Raw genomic sequence first — 18,435 nt, forward strand, 5'->3', positions numbered from 1 at the left:
TTCCAAAAGGCAGGTTTTCACACGGTAGTTCTCCAGGCTGTCCGGTCTTCTGCCATCCTATTCAGGTCTGCACAATTTCCTCATCCCTTTATTTATTTATTTATCTATTTATTTATTTATTTAACCTGTTCAGATTAGGGCCATCAGGCCCTCTCTTACATCGGACCAGTGTTCCACACATGCAGCATTTCACACATCAGCGTTACATAATGAACATAGTTTAAATGAGAAAATTAGCTTACTCTAGTGACAATATGAATAAAGAGTAGTGACTAAGACCTAATAAAGTAAATGCGGAAGTATTTTTACAACAGTTGCTATAAATACAGATTATGATAAAAGCAATAATAATAACAGTAAAACAAAAAATCAAATAATAATGATAAACATGACTAAGACCTAATAAAGTAAATGCTGGCAGTATTTTTACATCAGGTGCTATACATACAGATTATGGTGAAAGCAATAATAATAACAGTAAAAAAAATCAAATAATAATGACAAACATGAGAAAGATTGGCAATAGTAATGAAGGTTTGTGCAGATGTACATTAATATCTTGGTGTGTAAAGTAGATGTTTACTAGTGTAGCGAGTTTTGGGGTAAGGGAGGTTTAAGGAGGGGGAAAGAGGGAACTAATGAGGTGAAGTGCACTCATGTACAGAGGAAGGCATTACTGTTGCTTAAGTAGATACGTCATTAACTGTTTTTTGAAGCCGGTCATGTTTTTAAGTTCTCTAACATAACGAGGGAGGTTATTCCAGAGTCGGGTTCCCGCTACTGTAAAGGACTTGGAGAAGGTGACCGAGCGATGCAGTGGAACGGAGAGGATTTTATTATGATGGGAACGTGTGTTTCTGTCATGTTGTTCCGACATGAGCATTAGGGACGAGGAGAGATATGAGGGACAGTGTACATTTATAAGGCAGTAGATGAGACAGAGTGTATGGAAATCTCTGCGTTTGTCTGCACGCAGCCAGGACAATTTTGCATATGCTGGTGAAATGTGATCAAAAAGTCGAACGTCACAGATATATCGGACGCAGGCATTCGTGACCAGTTCTAGACGTCGGGAATTTTCCTGAGAGAGGCTTTGTAGGATAATATCACTGTAGTCAATGATTGGAAGTATAAGCGTTTGTACTAATTTCTTTTTCAGATCGAAAGGGAAGAGTGTTTTATATTTTTGTAGGACATGAAGGGATGCTGATGCTTTTTTGCACACTGCAGTTACGTGCTCTGTCCAATTTAGATTTTCATCTATTATTACTCCCAAACTCTTTGCTGAGGGTGAGAATTTAATATTTGTTCCATTTAGGATAAGAGGTGGTACGGATTCCCGATGTTTTGGGCTAATGAGCTTAGAGTGACCAACAAGTACCGCTTGGGTTTTAGATGGGTTTAGTTTTAGACCTATCTCCTGTGCCCATTTCGACAGTGCATCGAGGTCAGTATTGAAATTTTCAATAGCTTTCTTGAGATTGCTTGGTTTCGCACTTAGATACAACTGAAGGTCATCAGCATACATATGGTATTTGCAATAGGTCAGGACCGATGACATATCATTGACATAAAGAGAGAAGAGTATAGGACCTAATACTGAGCCTTGGGGAACGCCTGACACTACCTGCCGCCATTGTGATTTTATATTCCCAGACAGGACGCGTTGCTGACGAGACGTCATGTATGAGCGAAACCATTGTACCGCGCTTGGTGAGAAATTTAGACCGCTAGGTTTGGCTAGTAAGATGTCGAAGTCGACAGTATCAAATGCTTTGCTGAAATCTAAGAAGCAAATGATAGTCGCTTCTTGTCTGTCCATGGCTGTCACCTTTATCAGAGCGGACGTTGTGCTTCGATGTTTACGGAAACCTGATTGGTATTCGTCTAGTAGGTTGTTAGTAGTTAGGTAGTTGGTGAGCTGGTCATGAACTATGTATTCTATGTCGTCTATCATCTTGTATCTCCAGTATGTAATTTATCTTCCATCAGGTAGTGTCCTACTATCGCGTACTGTTTTTAAATTTAAAATTATAAATAAATTAGCCGTCTTTAAATTATGGAAAATGTGCCGTCCTATTAGTAGTAAATATTTAATTATTACCTTTACATAAATTTTTTCGAATATTTTCTCATTCTGTAACAGCAGAATAAAGAATTAAAACATGTAATTTTTACCTCTGGAAAGTATGGTTCCTAATTTCGGGTTGAAAATAAACACTAAAATGTAGTGGATTACTAACATAGCCGTTATTCGCTTCAAAGGTAAAAAGTGCTGCATTACTGTCGGTTCCTCTGTAGACGTTTCAGCCATAAAAAGGCTTTTTGGTACAGAAGTAACATTTAAAAACTTTCCAGGTATCAGCTCATAACAGCGAAAGCAACCGATACACCTAATTCATCTCTCTTTAGGAGTATCAGCTGACCACAGTTGTTCACAATATATGCTCTTCTCGTCCTCTTCATGTTCAGATGATGACTCTTTTAACACGGTTTCATCATTGCTTCAATCGTAGTCTTTCTCACCTTGATCCCGCTGCTTCGTGAGACTCTGATTCTTTCTTACGAACAGATCTCTTTTGGTAGCCCCAGATGTTGAAGGTCCATGAGATGCATGAAGTGAAGCTCCCGGTGTAGGTTTTGTTGAAGGTGATGTCCTTCCTGCAGTTTCCATACTTTCTCTCTCCCTTTAGCCAGGGAGTGCTCCAGACCCTTTCTGAAAGAAGGAGAGAACGTCAGCATTACTGCTTTCCTTCTCTTGGTGTTAAGTTCGAGGGTGGAAATACAGGAGATGGACTGATTTTAAAAGGAGAAACCGCTGTTTCTTGCATCCCATTAACTGCAGTCGACAGTGGCTCTACTGTGGCTTCTGAGGCCTTATACGCATTCTCTGCAGATTGCTGAGGAGGAAAATCCATATATGAAAAGCCCAGCGTGTCAGAAGGATAAGTCTCACATTTTTGAAATCATTTGCAGCCACTTCCATTGTTGCACCTATGGAGTATTCTCAACTCATCAGTGCCCCAACGTCTTTGTTTCTAAAACAATGTTAAGGTGGCAACTGCAATAAAGTTCAGACCATTTGTTTGTATAAACTAACGCCAAAATTCGGATACCTGAAATCATCATCAGTGTTCTGCCAAAAGGCAGGTTTTCACATCGTAGTTCTCCAGGCTGTCCGTTCTTTTGCCACCCTCTTCAGCTCTGCATAATTTCCTCTTCCCTTTATGTCGTCTATCATCTTGTATCTCCTTCTTCCTCTCAGTCGTCTCCCACAAACCAATCCTTCCAAAGCATCTGCTAGCAAGCAGTCCCTTCCCAACGAATGTCCCAACTAGTTCTTTTTCGTTTCTCTTATAACCTTCAGCAGATATCTTCTCTTACCAACCCTTTCCAATACTCTTCCATTACTCCCTCTTTCCATCTGCCTTATTCTCTCCATTCTCCACCACATCCACATCTCAAATGCTTGTAACCTTTTTTCATCCTCTCCTCTCAGCGTCCATGTTTCTTCCCCATATAGTGCCACACTCCAGACAAAACATTTTCCAAGCCTTTTCCTTAGTCTCTTATTTAATTTGCCACATAAGAGTCTCCTCTTTCTGTTGAATGCCTCCTTAGCTATGGCAGTTCGAGTTTTCACCTCCTGGTGACACCTCAAGTCTTCAGTTATCGTGATTCCAAGATATTTAAATGCACGTACTTGGCTAATGGTAGATTTTCCTATTTTAATATTGGACAGTCTGTGTCTTGTACTGATGACCATACTCTTTGTTTTTGCTGTGTTTGTTTGCATCCCATATTCCACACAAGCTTCATTCAGATCTTTGAGCATGTTATTCATCAGCAAATCTTTTACATTCTATTTTCTTTCCACTAATAGATATTCCTCTTTTCCCATCTAAGCTTTTCGCAATAATCTCTTCAAGGTATACGTTAAACAACAGTGGGGAAAGGCAACAACCTTGTCTAGCACCTCGTCCAATGCTGCTTCCTTCTGACATTTCATTTCCAATCCTTATCTTTACTTTCTGGTGTAAATATAGATTCTGTATCAGTCGTCTCTCTTTCCAATCTACTCCTTTCCTCTTCAAAATATCCATCAGCTTATTCCACTGAACTCTGTCAAAAGCCTTTTCTAAATCTATAAAAACAGCAAAGATTTCTCTATCTTTTTCCATATATATTTCCCTATAGTTCTTAACACGCCAATAGCATCTCTTGTTTCTTTTCCTCTTCTAAATACGAACTGCTCCTCTGCAATCCCTCTATCCAGCGTGCCATATAGCCTTCTATTCAACAATTTCAGCAAGACTTCAGCTGCATGAGAAATTAGACTGACGGTCCGGTGCTCTTCACACTGACGGAAAGAAAATCGCAACACCAAAATATAATTCGTGTAGGGTAATGAAATGTCGGGAATACATTTGCCTACGCAACATATTTAAGTGATTAACAACGCAAGGTCATAAGTTAATGTCATTTGTCTTCATGAATGGCAGCACAACTGATCGAAGCCAATGCAAATGTGACATGCTGGTAAATAAAAGACCAGTGCAACAGCCAGAATATTGAATGTAAGCATGCAGTAATCCATGCATTGTGTTATATAGGTGCCGAATGTCAGTTTGTGACGGGAAGTTCCATGCCTGTTGCATTTGGTCGCTCAATACACAGACAGTTAATACTGTTGGATGTTGCTGGAGCTGTCGTCCGATGACTTCCCATGTGTGTTCGATTGGAGACAGATGTGGCGGTCGAGCAGGCCAAGGCAACTTGCCGACACCCTGTAGAGCATGTTGGGTTACAATAGCGGTATGTGGGCGAGCGTTATCCTGTTGGAAAACATCTCTTGATTTCTGTTCATGAATGGCAGCACAACAGGTCGAATCACCAGATGGTGTACAAATTTTGCTATTGAATGGGATAACCACGAGAGAGCTTATGCTGTAGTACGAAATAGCAACCCAGACTATTACTCCAGGTGTAGGTCAAGTGTGTCTAATACATATACATGTTGTCTGCAGTCCTTCAACTGATCTGCTTCTAACCAACGTACGGCCATCACTGGCACCAACAAAGAACTTGCGTTTATCAGAAAACACAACCAACCTCCATCCTATCCTCCAATGACCTTTCGCTTGATACCACTGAAGTCGCAAATGGCTGCAGGGCGTCTGGTCTGGAGATGTCTTGACGTAACCAATTTGTAACAGTTTGTTGTGTCACTGGTACTCAAATTGTTGCTGCAGAGGTAGTACGGTGCGCCAGAGCCATACGCCGAACACAATGGTCTTCCTTCTCGGTAGTGCCAAGTGGCTGTCTGGAGCTCGGTCTTCTTGCGACCGTATCTTCTCGTCACCACCGCTGCGAGCAATCACATACAGTGGCTACATTCCTGTCAAGTATTTCTGCAGTACCGCAGGAGGAACATCCATCTTCTCATAGGTCTATTGCATGACCTCGTTGAAACTCAGTGACGTGCTGATAATGCTGTCTTTGTCGCTTTAACGATATTCTTGCCTGAAATCAACTCGCCATGTTCAACCTCAAAGGTAACTAACGCCTACGAGCGTTACAGCATGTATTTAAACAAAACCTAATTTGCATCCTCATTGTTGCGCCACTAGCATTACTCTTACGCGACTGGCGTGAAATTTGAATAGACATCATCTTTCATATCTAGAAACACGCTTATTAACATTCGTTTACGTCGCAAAACTCTTTCTTGCTATTGCTATTTTTTCCGTTATTGTATTTTCTCAACATATGCCAGACATGCCATGTGGTTGATAAGACAGTGGTAGGTGGCAGACGATTCAAGGTGTTGTCTGGTGTGTGTACTGCAGAGTACGGTCATGCATTATCCTGCTGGAATATATCAACTCATTCCCTGGTCATGACAGGTGTGACAATAGAGTTTACCATTCTTGTGACATACGAGAAAGTATTCAGGCACCTTTTAACAATTACTGGATCAACCCTTTTGCCATGTCCAAATGATTGCAATACCACATTTCCAGGAGTTGAACAATCATGACTCTGAAGAACCGCCTTTCACCATGTCGTCCACGGACATCTGACTGCCACAAAAAGAAGTGTGCCTCATCGTTGAACACCACTGCATACCACCCAATGTCAGCGGTAAATGATCCATGGCAACCCGAGATCTCCATTCAGGTTCAAATGGCTCTGAGCACCATGGGACTTAACATCTATGGTCATCAGTCCCCTAGAACTTAGAACTACTTAAACCTAACTAACCTAAGGACATCACACAACACCCAGCCATCACGAGGCAGAGAAAATCCCTGACCCCGCCGGGAATCGAACCCGGGAACCCGGGCGTGGGAAGCGAGAACGCTACCGCACGACCACGATCTCCATTCTGCTTTGAGTAATCTGTTCCCCGAGGGTTCGTGGTGACCACTTCCTGTAATCTCTGCTCGCGTTTTATCTGTCGTCATATGTCTAACCCTCAGAGTCATTCGAAGAATCCTATGATCTATTCATGATGTAGTCCTTCTGGAAGGACTCGTACCCACCCTCCTTGCCACACTATTGTTCTAAATCCATTTCGTCTTCACTCCTTCTGCAGCCATTGCATTACGCCGAACTGTCTGTAGGACGAGGCGTTATGATGTTCCTATGTCCCTCATGTCATTGATTCGACATTGTTCAAAACTCGAAAGATGGCGATAAGTTACAGTCGGATGTCCTCTGAGCACTGTGTTTTGCGATCTCCCCATGGAAAGTTCCAGCAACATCGGAGACATCCAACAGCCATCGTGATCTCACATTATTCTTCATCTGTAGGAATAGTTCTTTCTCCGAACTGAAAATAAGCTTACATCAGGATGCAATTTTTGTCAACATATTCGGGAAGGATGGAATTACTGGTGTAACTGTTTGGTAGCGATCGGTCAGGGTGTTCATTCTTCAACACTTTTCATTTCAATTCTGCCCACATCTGCTTCTGAAATTAGGAAAATAATAAACTTACTTAAAGGTAATCACTCGCATGGAGTTGATGGAATTTGCAACGCAGTACTGAAAGCTTATTCTCTCAGTCACATGTGGAATAGGCATTTTTCTAATGGACTGAAATATACTACTGCTATATTGCAAAAAAACAGAGACAAGTCTGATGCCAACAACTATCGCCCAATCTCACTTCTGATAGCTTTATCCGAAATTCTTGAAATAGTAATGTGTTAAAGAGTTGCTTCACGTACTTGTAAGAATAAAGTACTAACAAAATGTCAATTTGGTTTTCAGAGAGGCTTTCCACGGATGAAATATTGAATTCTCTGTGAATTGAAAATCATCCACTGAGTTTTTTGAAATTTTTCGAAAGCTTTTGATTGAGTGAGTCACAGAATTATTATAGATAAGCTTACGTATCGTAGTATGAGTGGGACAGGGCACAAATGGTTTCACATTTAACTGGAAGAGTGCAAAAGGCTGAAATAAAACAGTTCACATAATGTGCAAAAATCAGCAATTCCCCAAACTGGTCATTTATCAAGAACAGGGTCCCATAGGATTCAGTCTTGGGTCCCTTATTGTTCTTATTGCATATTAATGACTTGCCACTTTACATTCACAAAGATACAAGACTAGTTCTTTTTTAAGATAAGACAATTATAAATAACGTCTTTCAGAAAATAAGCGTACTCTGCAAATGGACTCTCATTAAATTTTGACAAAGCACAGAAATATACAGTTCTATACGGTATATCGCAAAACGCCATTACATATAGGCTTTAAACAGAAGTCTGTAGCTCAGGTGGAATATTAAAAAAATTTTGAGTGTGTGTATTGATGAGAGATTGATCTGCTGAAACGTTTCAATCCGCTATTTATGCCATTTGGTTAGTGCAAATTTTAACGACAAACATGTCAGGAAATGAGCTGACTATGTCTATTTTCGTTAACTGCTTTCATAAGGTATTATATTTTGGGGTAATAATTAAGAGTTATCCCAATTCAAAAGCAAAAAGGTGACAGCAATGTGTGTAGCTACAACATATGAGGAAAGCTGATCTTCACTATTCTAAATCTAACTTTTATACAGAAAGAGAGAACTATGTTGCCGCAAAAGTCTTCGGCCACTTACAAAATATACAAAATCTCGCAGATAACCAATCCGCATTTAAAAACAAATTTAAAGAATTTCTGAATGACAATTCCTACTACTCAACAGATGCATTTTTGGACATAAATTAGTAATTTTACCATTATTAAAAAACTGAATTATGTCATGTAAAGGAACATTTGGTTAAAGTGCTACATTCCACATCATTACGAAGTGTCATATTCATTATCTATAAAACAATAGTGTTAATCTAATTTATTCTAATCTTAGTGGTGGTGTGGTATTTCGCCTCTGCTCTCTTGCATTAAACGGTGCCCACTCGGTCAGTAAAGTTTCTGTAAGGCCTGTCGACTCAGTAGCAGCAATATATACACTTCCTTTCGTTCTGCTGCAAGACGTCATGTAGTACACATCTAACACAAAACAATGGAGATTCTTTTGTAGAATCTAAAACTCTTTAGTTCTATAGCTTCTTTCAACCAGTGAAACGAAACAGTCCACAAGTGACGTATGTTTGCGCAGTGAACGTGTGGGACATAGCGTGTGACTACGTATGCTTAGCTAACTACACAGTTGAAGTTTGTAACTACACCGTCTTTCCATGCACTAAAAAGTAAACGGAGAATCCTGGATCTTTAGGGCAAAAATTATACAAATAGCAGAGGAGGTTAAACTGAGGCCTTAAGATGAGGAAACAACGTTTAGAATAGAAAATTTTATGCAGTACGCTACCGTGAATTAGCAATGGTTTTGAGGCTAGTGCTAATAAAATACTCATGCTTGTGCATCGGCGTTCGTAAAGCTACCTTGATAAACGATATATAAATGGGCATGTTGTGATCAAGTCTTCTTCTCCTTTTCGTTAGAATTCACCCCGTCTAGTATGGCTTCTACTATACTCAAGTCTTGGCATTTTTATTTTTATTTAACTGTAAGGCAGTATGCCCTCCCTGTCGCTGCAGCTGTCCTTTACCTAAGGGGCTGGAGGAAGTCATGTGGGGCCATCCGTCAGTAGACGGTGTAAACTTTTGAGTTGTGTGTGACCGTATTTAAACGGTCTGTGTGTCGTATTCTCTGAGGCGGATCGTGGGGATCAGCCCAGCGTTTGCCTAAACGAGCGTGGGAAACCACCTAAAAACCACACTAAGGCTAGTCAGTGCTCCAGCCGTTGATCCGTTAGTCAGTGCAGTCGTTGATCCACCTCGTGGTTACTATTGTGTTACAGAGTGAAGTCAGTACAGCTGCTGGGAAGGTGTGCAGCGTCTTTGACGATAATAAAACATTATTAGAGTTCAACCGTTAATTCACAATGTTTGCAAGTTGTCGTTTCCCCGCACGAGCTTCGAGACTGTTTTTTTTTTTGTTTTTTAAATCTTTATTAATACAATACAGTAAAATGATAATTATTCAAATAACCCACCACCTAAAGTAATTAGTGGGTCATAATTAATACAATAACAAATGCAGATTCTACTTAATTTGTGTCTGGCACTATTTCTGTTGACAAGGTTAAATTAATCTACTAATCTACTCTAATGCTGTTTTTCGTTCAGATGCATATTCGATTCTAGTTCAGTGAGTACAGCGGTTGCATGTCCAGAAGAAGATGTTAGCGACTCTCGCGCCGTGGTGGATTGCTGAAAAGTCGTTGCCCAGCATGGAGTGATCTCGCACTGGCTGCTGGAGTGTCCTCGATCTCACACCAAATTCTGTGATGGACCTTGATGACTCATCCGTGGTGTACCTGTGCCGGTGGCGGTGTGGTCGGTTGATGTCCTCGTACCGCTTGGTAGGTTTCAGCAACCAGAGGCATCTAAATGTTGAACAGGAATGTGGTCCACAAGATTCCCTGTTTCTGGCTTTTGCATTGAAGTTCAGTGCAGGCAGCTCCTTACTATGTGGTACTGCTGGAAGACAGTTTCCCCAGAGTAGGCAGTGAAGACCATGAAGTTTACCAACTGAAGACCATCACCTCAAGTACATAGTTGGCTGGTTCATAGACTGAACTGAAGCATCTAGGACATAGATTCAATACAGTATCGTAATAATGGAATCGAGTGCTATTACTATGAATGCCATCAGTCTGAATGGTTAACTCATTCTGAGAGCTGGAACGCTGGATTATTTAAAGGGAGCTAGTGTGATACTAAGACATGAGGCTCAGTTAATAAAGACCACATCTGTCCTCCTTATTCTGCTATATTCGCTTAACAGGCTGTCTCAGTTCCTTGTTACGTTTTCCTGTGTAAGAGACAGAGTTTCTTGCACCATGTCTTACGAGCTAACGAAAATGCTTGTCTCGCTCCTTTTGGTTTTCTGTCTCAGTCTCCTTTCTGCTGTATGTATTTTCTCACTCGGTAGACGCTGACATAATGTGTCGAGAACCTGACCCCTTGCGAGATACAGATCGCTCCTGCTTCTGGTTTTGTCTCTGCCATTACTGAATTTGATGTTAATTGATTTTAAGAAAAATTTCTGATTCCTTACCCGTTTCTGTTCAGTGTAGCAACAGTGGTCTGGCTCACCTCCCTGTCTTGAAAACTAGAGCACTGAATGTTATGCTATATTGCTATATGGACTGGTTGTCTGTGTTGTGATCACATGTTTTTTTTTTTGGGGGGGGGGGGGGGGAGGGGGGGATGTTCATGGAGTCACTGGTGTACTGGAAACTGAAGAGAAACCGGTTGGTAGTGTCCTAGTCGCCTGTCTCATTGTACAATTGCGATATTTGCTAGAAACTGAAAACATTTTATGCACCATTGTAATACATACTTTGATACTGAAAGATATTGCTTATGTCAGCTGCAATAAGCTGAAGTTGTTGCTATAATGTGTGAACTGTTTATGTCAGTGAATACTAAAATCTTCATTACTGATCATTACTTCTTTCCTTTGAACTATTCAGTGTTGAGTTCTCCGAAAGTATATGATTCATACCCCAATGGTTTCAGACATCTGTATAAAAAAATTTTGTCTGGCGCTAAAATAAGAGTTCGTACAACCACAAGAAAGTACATTATATGGAAATTATAGGTGGAGGAGTGAGAAACGAAAGAAAAGGGAAAAACATTATTGATCTCAGCTGCATTGCCACCTGTAAGCGGAATCAGGGTTGAGGAGCGAAAAAGTGTGCTGGTCCGAGATTCGAACCCGGGACCTCCTGCTTACTAGGCAGTCGTGTTAACCAATGCGCCACCTGGACACAGTGTTTATTGCAACAGCGCAGCCATCTCTGCATGCCTCTCCACCAGTCCACATTCCCACCCAGCATCACCTGTCCGCATTCCCTGTCCGTGTCCTCCATACCCGCAACAGTGATATTCCTGGAGAACCTCAGATGTAAATGTGTATGCGTACTGAGGAAAGATGGATTCGTTGTCCGTCGAGGCAAATCAATTATATGAACGTGTGGTTAATATATGTCTTTTTTTACATGTCCAAAACAATAGACACTATGCTGTCATACAAATGGGTACTTCGAGTCCTATTACTCAACAAAACAGCCGTCTTTTTGCAACCATTTAACATTTCAAGAACCAAAGTTGAAACTATGTTATCAAATGCACAGAACTTTTAATATTATTCTTACTCTGCTTTTTCGCAATTATCATCACTTCTGTTATTAATATTATTATTATTATTATTATTATTATTACTATTAATATTACTATAACTCTTCCTATCATTATTCTTTAGTAAGTAGAACTACCGGGTGTAAGGTAATGTAAGGTAAAAACCCTGACATCAGTACGCTGTGCCGGCCGAAGTGGCCGTGCGGTTAAAGGCGCTGCAGTCTGGAACCGCAAGACCGCTACGGTCGCAGGTTCGAATCCTGCCTCGGGCATGGATGTTTGTGATGTCCTTAGGTTAGTTAGGTTTAACTAGTTCTAAGTTCTAGGGGACTAATGACCTCAGCCGTTGAGTCCCATAGTGCTCAGAGCCGTTTGAACCATCAGTACGCTGTGTGGTAGAGCAAACTGGTCATTTCTCAAGGATTTCATGCTGTGATCACTACGGGGCGTCAAAGTCGGAGAACGGCTCAGATGATATTATGAATATGCTTTCCACACTTTGTTAAGAAAACCAAATCCATCACACTGTGCTCTGAATTAAAGAACATTAAAAAAAATCTCCAAATTAATTGCAGACGAGTAGGGAATTGCTCATGATACCATGGTCCTTTGTAGAAATCCACTGTTTGGAGCAACCATCTGTGGCTGGTGCCCATTGCTGAGACATAACACTGACCAGCATATCACTGAACGGCTAAAGAGGTCACCAGGTCTCAGCTGCAGGTTGCATATCTAACCGCATTTAGGGGAAACGGAAATTTGATTTGCTATGTTTCATTAATTGACTTAATTTAAAAATTTAAAATTCGGTCATAATCTACTCATTACGAACTATAACCTTAATTTAAAGATTTAAATCAATAAAACAAGTCTTAAGATTAGAAACGTTGTTGTATATCTTTTGGGCCGGTGTAACTCATGATGCACAAGGTACACAGAGTATTCAGTATTTGAGAATGGGAGCACTTAACAACTTTCAAAAAATTTTAGACATAATTTGAAACCTTTTCAAAGCTTTTAGTCTCTGGCATACCCCACAAAGTAATGAAAGTGAACCAAAAATGTTTATCGGTTACTATATTTTCGGTGTTCATGCAGTAAAACTTCAGAACATTTTAACGTTTAAAATGTATTAATTCTTTACTAGTAACCCAGTTCGCAACACATTTCGAGATACAACTGAATGTACCTACAAATTTATAACAGTCTACGACACACAGTTATAGTAAACATTGAGATACGTGACAAACTAGCTTTTCTTAAAATGCAGCACAAGTAAGACGGACTGTACTTAACGTTAAATATTTAACATGTTAAGTCATTTGTAAACAGATGTTCGAAGCTGTTTTATTAAAGAATCTGCTGTGGTGGTGATTACTGGCGCATAGTAATTGCTGAAATATGCAGGAAACCTGCCATATCCACAATAAATTTTTCAGTACCAACGATTAAAATGTAACAGCGACAGGAAACACACTTCGCTGTATGTACATTTAACAGTTTCAAGAATATCTCAGACTGAAAATATGGTGCCTACTTGCAACAATGAACTTAGCAGGCGTGATCTCAAATCACAGAATTACCATGCTGGCAGACAGTTCCCCAAACCCCTTGCTTTTCCTGGAAGAAATTTCTCCTTCTCCCTTTGTATGTATTATTTCTCAACGCTTCCATTCTACTGCACTTTTTTCTTACTAGTAATAAAGCAGCAGCCAGTTCTGAAACTCGACAGTCGGCACATTGCGTTTCTGTCAGGTCTGTCCAATCCCTTCCAGCTACCGTGATTTATCAGAATTATTACTGGAAGATTAATGGACTATACAACTGTGATATCGTCCAGAGCTCGCGGTGCCACACCGGAAGCCGGCAATGCACATCTATACCACAGACGTTAGCGAGGTTCCGTTGCAGACCACAGTGATGCATCAGAGACGCTCCTGAACACCACACTTCCCCTCTCAGCAACAGCAGCGCCCTCACACTGAGGTCAATATAGTGTCGAGCATGCAAGAGGTCAGCCCCACTTCGAGTCACAGCTACGGCAGTCAACATCACCGCGTACGACAGTCACAACTAAACTTTCAGATGAACTTTTACTGTTGTAAATGTCGAGCCTTGTACCTCAAGTGAATAGTTCGTTAATCTGTGCAACAAGTGATGCTTTCATTGTCACCTGCAGTTGGAAATTATCAAGCAATCCTGTGCAAAGAATTGTGTCAAACTTAAGTAAATCTTTTATTCAATTATGTAATGAAGTGAACTAATATTTCATGTGTTCTAGTTTGACGAGTCTTCTTCTAGAGCAATAAAGGAACCCACAGTTATGCCCAGACGAAAGTAGTTTCGTCTGGTCACAACAACAACAGTCATTCTGAGAGGTACCGTACTGTGTGTCGTGGAGCATCCCAAGAAGAAGAATCATTATTGGCTACAGTAAGCAGGTTCAGATGGATGCAGTATTCAGCAGTTATTCGGAGACGAAAAGGCCTGCACGGCATAAACTACTGTGGAGGGCTGCATCAAGCCAATGGTCGAACTGAAGACCTTGACAGCAAGAACAGCTTGTAAATTACAGAAAGAGTTCTATTGTAACTTTATGTCATCCAGTTTAAACCGTACGTTAGAAGTAGTGAATTCTTCTGTCATATGCCTTAAGTTTGTGACGCAGGGGGTATCTAAGTAACGAAACTCCATCTGGAAAATGAATGTCAATACGTAGTACCTTTCTTTTAATGATTTTTCTGGTAAGACAAAATCGGATAAAATAGCATAAAAACTGCCGTAATGACGAAGAAACCTGTCTCACTAGTACTGGAATAAACGCAAGAAACTTTTGAGAGGCTGAAACAAATGCCTCGAATGACGAATTCATTATACCGCCACTAAAACTTCGTTTCGCATGTTTCAATGTACACACAGCTAGAATAGTAAAACTTACAAAAACTGGAAAATATACAATTAAATATAGGGAAAGACAAAGATACCAAGAAGCAGAGTATATGCGAATGTTGCAAAAAATTACCAGAAAATAAATGATGTGTTACTATTATTATAAAAATAGTTTAACTACCGAACTGGTTTTCACAATTGAAAATTTATCTAAAGTTAGTTAAAGTGGTTTAAACTGGAACAAACAACCCTTTAATTAGGATATAGCTACGAGAAGGCATAAAATTGCAGCAAAAGATTACACATATTAATTGTCTAAATTTGTATCCAAACTGTTAACGTTAGAAAAGAGAGCGTTTAAATACAACAGTTTTCGGCGAGAACGTCTTTTACTAGCGAGAATTTTCAGTGCAAATCACTTAAATGGCGTAGTCGGTGTGACGCTGCCCCATGTCGGTGAAATGCACCTCATAATCAGTGTCAACGTAGGTGTTTCCTTGGAAGCTGAATGTCAGACGCAGTAAAAAATGTTTGTAGCTTTCAGGGAGGTTACAATCGTTGTTGCTTCTGGGGGGGGGGGGGGGGGGGAGACTGATGCTCGGCGCAAATAATAACTGTGCATCATTAAACATTTTGTTCCGTTAAATTTTTACCTCCTGGCCTCTGCATGATATCAAAAAGAAAAACAGTGGCCGCGCGGGATTAGCCGAGCAGTCTCAGGCGCCGCAGTCATGGACTGTGCGGCCGGTCCCGGCCGCGGTTCGAGTCCTCCATCGGGCATGGGTGTATGTGTTTGTCCTTAGGATAATTTAGGTTAAGTAGTGTGTAAGCTTAGGGACTGATGACCTTAGCAGTTAGGTCCCATAAGATTTCACACACTTTTGAACATTTTTTTTGAAAACAGTGAATATAACACGTCATTTATTTTGCATCCTGCAGTTCATGGACTACAAACCAATTCATCTGCGATCGGCGAACAATAACCAGCGCACAGACCACATGTAAGCGTCTGGTACACAGTTTGTTGCACTGCTGCAGATAATTCATTTTAAAAAACGTCTTCTACTTCACAGTCAATATGTGCTCTTTTTTTTTTTTTTTTTTTTTTTTGCACATTAATTTAAATGCCATGAGTAATACCAACCAGCGTACGAAACATAACTAACAGTAACCACTGCACGAAACACATACGAATGCCTAAAGTACAGTTCACAACATCGTAGATGACAAAATATTTAAAACGTCTTCCATACTGTATGTGACACTCCGCGTGTCAGTTCAACAGAAACTTGTAAAACACCAGCAAAACGCAAACGCTCAAACGACAGTTCGTTCAGCGGAGGTTGATCTCGCAACCTGTTTGTAATACTTCACATAAAGATTGAGAAACATTTGCCCATCACGATGAACGTTAGACTCACTCCATTGTTTACTTCTCGTTCTGTACTTCATGTGTAAACAGATGAATATTCTGTTACGTGATCACGTTTCAAACGACATGCCTCGCTCGGCCACGAGAACAACTAATTTCCACTGCTCTATGGAGACTGCTTTGTTTTCACTTCTCATACCGAGCTATCGATATACTACAAACGTAGTATCTCTCATAAAAATACATAAATTACAGCAGTTTCACACGAATATACAGGGCTATTACAAATGATTGAAGCGATTTCATAAATTCACTGTAGCTCCATTCATTGACATATGGTCACGACACACTACAGATACGTAGAGAAACTCATAATGTTTTGTTCGGCTGAAGCCGCACTTCAGGTTTCTGCTGCCAGAGCGCTCGAGAGTGCAGAGAGACAAAATGGCGACAGGAGCCGAGAAAGCGTATGTCGTGCTTGAAATGCACTCGCATCAGTCAGTCATAACAGTGCAACGACACTTCAGGACGAAGTTCAACAAAGATCCACCAACTGCTAACTCCATTCGGCGATGGTATGCGCAGTTTAAAGCTTCTGGATGCCTTTGTAAGGCTAAATCAACGGGTCGGCCTGCAGTGAGCGAAGAAACGGTTGAACGCGTGCGGGCAAGTTTCACGCGTAGCCCGCGGAAGTCGACGAATAAAGCTTGCAGGGAGCTAAACGTACCACAGCCGACGGTTTGGAAAATCTTACGGAAAAGGCTAAAGCAGAAGCCTTACCGTTTACAATTGCTACAAGCCCTGACACCCGATGACAAAGTCAAACGCTTTGAATTTTCGGCGCGGTTGCAACAGCTCATGGAAGAGGATGCGTTCAGTGCGAAACTTGTTTTCAGTGATGAAGCAACATTTTTTCTTAATGGTGAAGTGTTTAAACCTCCTCTACCAAGAAACGTGCCAGAACTGTGAGCTCGCATCAACGATGCTTTCGAACTCATTGATGGGGACATGCTGCGCCGAGTGTGGGAAGAACTTGATTATCGGCTTGATGTCTGCCGAATCACTAAAGGGGCACATATCGAACATTTGTGAATGCCTAAAAAAACTTTTTGAGTTTTTGTATGTGTGTGCAAAGCATTGTGAAAATATCTCAAATAATAAAGTTGTTGTAGAGCTGTGAAATCGCTTCAATCATTTGTAATAACCCTGTACAATTCTGTCCTCACAGATCTATTTTCCTCAAAAGTAGCACGTTAATAAGTGTCTCGACGTATAACAGAACAAAATGAATAATAATGGTCCACATATAGCATTTGCAGAAAATACTTAGAAGAAAACACAAAACCTGACAAACACTACTGCTATTCTGTTTTCGATGTGAAAGGAAAAGAAAAATAATTTTAAAAAAATACGTCGGTTTATGGTAGTATCATCATAAGGCCCATGGGAGAAATACGTGTCTATTTGCTCGAAAGTTTTATGATATTCATGATCTTTAGCTCTTTAATCCGTTAGTGTAAACAGATTCATCCTCGTGTGACCTTGACAATGAGTATTATTTCTTTGCTATTCAGCATCCGACTAGAACCTCCAGTGTCGCCTTTGGAGCTATTTAGTCCACACAGTGACAATCATTAAGTTATATTAGTAAACAAAGTATGCAACACGCAGAGTTTAAAGCAATTTTGTGCATATATATATTAGAGGGAAATCAAAAATCAGTTATACAACTTAGTTCGAAAATGCTGCAGTTTACCAGTGTTACATGGTTAAAGATTTTCTGTACAGTCAGTTAAGTAAGAGCGTGATCGGCATTACGCACGAGTGGTAAAAATTAATACCTTAGTTCTCTCACAGCCCAGTAGAAGAAACCTTTGTTCATGCAAAGCATTAGTTCACTGAGATACACAAGAAGAAACATTAATGCAGCTTGCGCGTATCGTTGTGAAGCTGTTTTTCTCAGTCACCTCAAAGGCTCGAAAAAGAATCATGTCGCGGTGACTAAACATATGAGTAACTCAAAGTCATTTGGACAAAAGTGGTAACACGGTATAAATTGGTTAAAAACGTGGAGGACTTTGGCAATGAGCTGCACTTACGTCTCTTCTTGTGTACCTCAGCTGAGAATTCAAAGTAAACTAATTCTTTATGGACATCAGATGAGGGACAATGGTTTCCTCTATTGGACTGTGGAAGAACTATCCTTTACTATCTACATGTAACGACGACCACGCTCTTGCTTAAGAGATTGTAAGTAACAAAGGTGAAAATTAATGGCCCTGGGACTGATGTATTGAAGTATTGTGCCATTTCAGGCACGATTAGTAAATTCGTTTGCCAGGCAACTGTCGGTCTATCGGCAAGTTACGGGTCCTGAAATAAGCCGCTGCAGTTTCGGAACGCGGAACGGGCCGTAGGGTTATGCTTATAGCAGTGCACAGCACCACCTGCCAGCTATCTGGTTTGCGCAAGTCTGAGCGGCCCTTTGGTCAGTGAACTTGGCC

Source organism: Schistocerca nitens, chromosome 9 (assembly GCF_023898315.1).
Source record: "Schistocerca nitens isolate TAMUIC-IGC-003100 chromosome 9, iqSchNite1.1, whole genome shotgun sequence".
In the NCBI taxonomy this organism is placed as follows: domain Eukaryota; kingdom Metazoa; phylum Arthropoda; class Insecta; order Orthoptera; family Acrididae; genus Schistocerca; species Schistocerca nitens.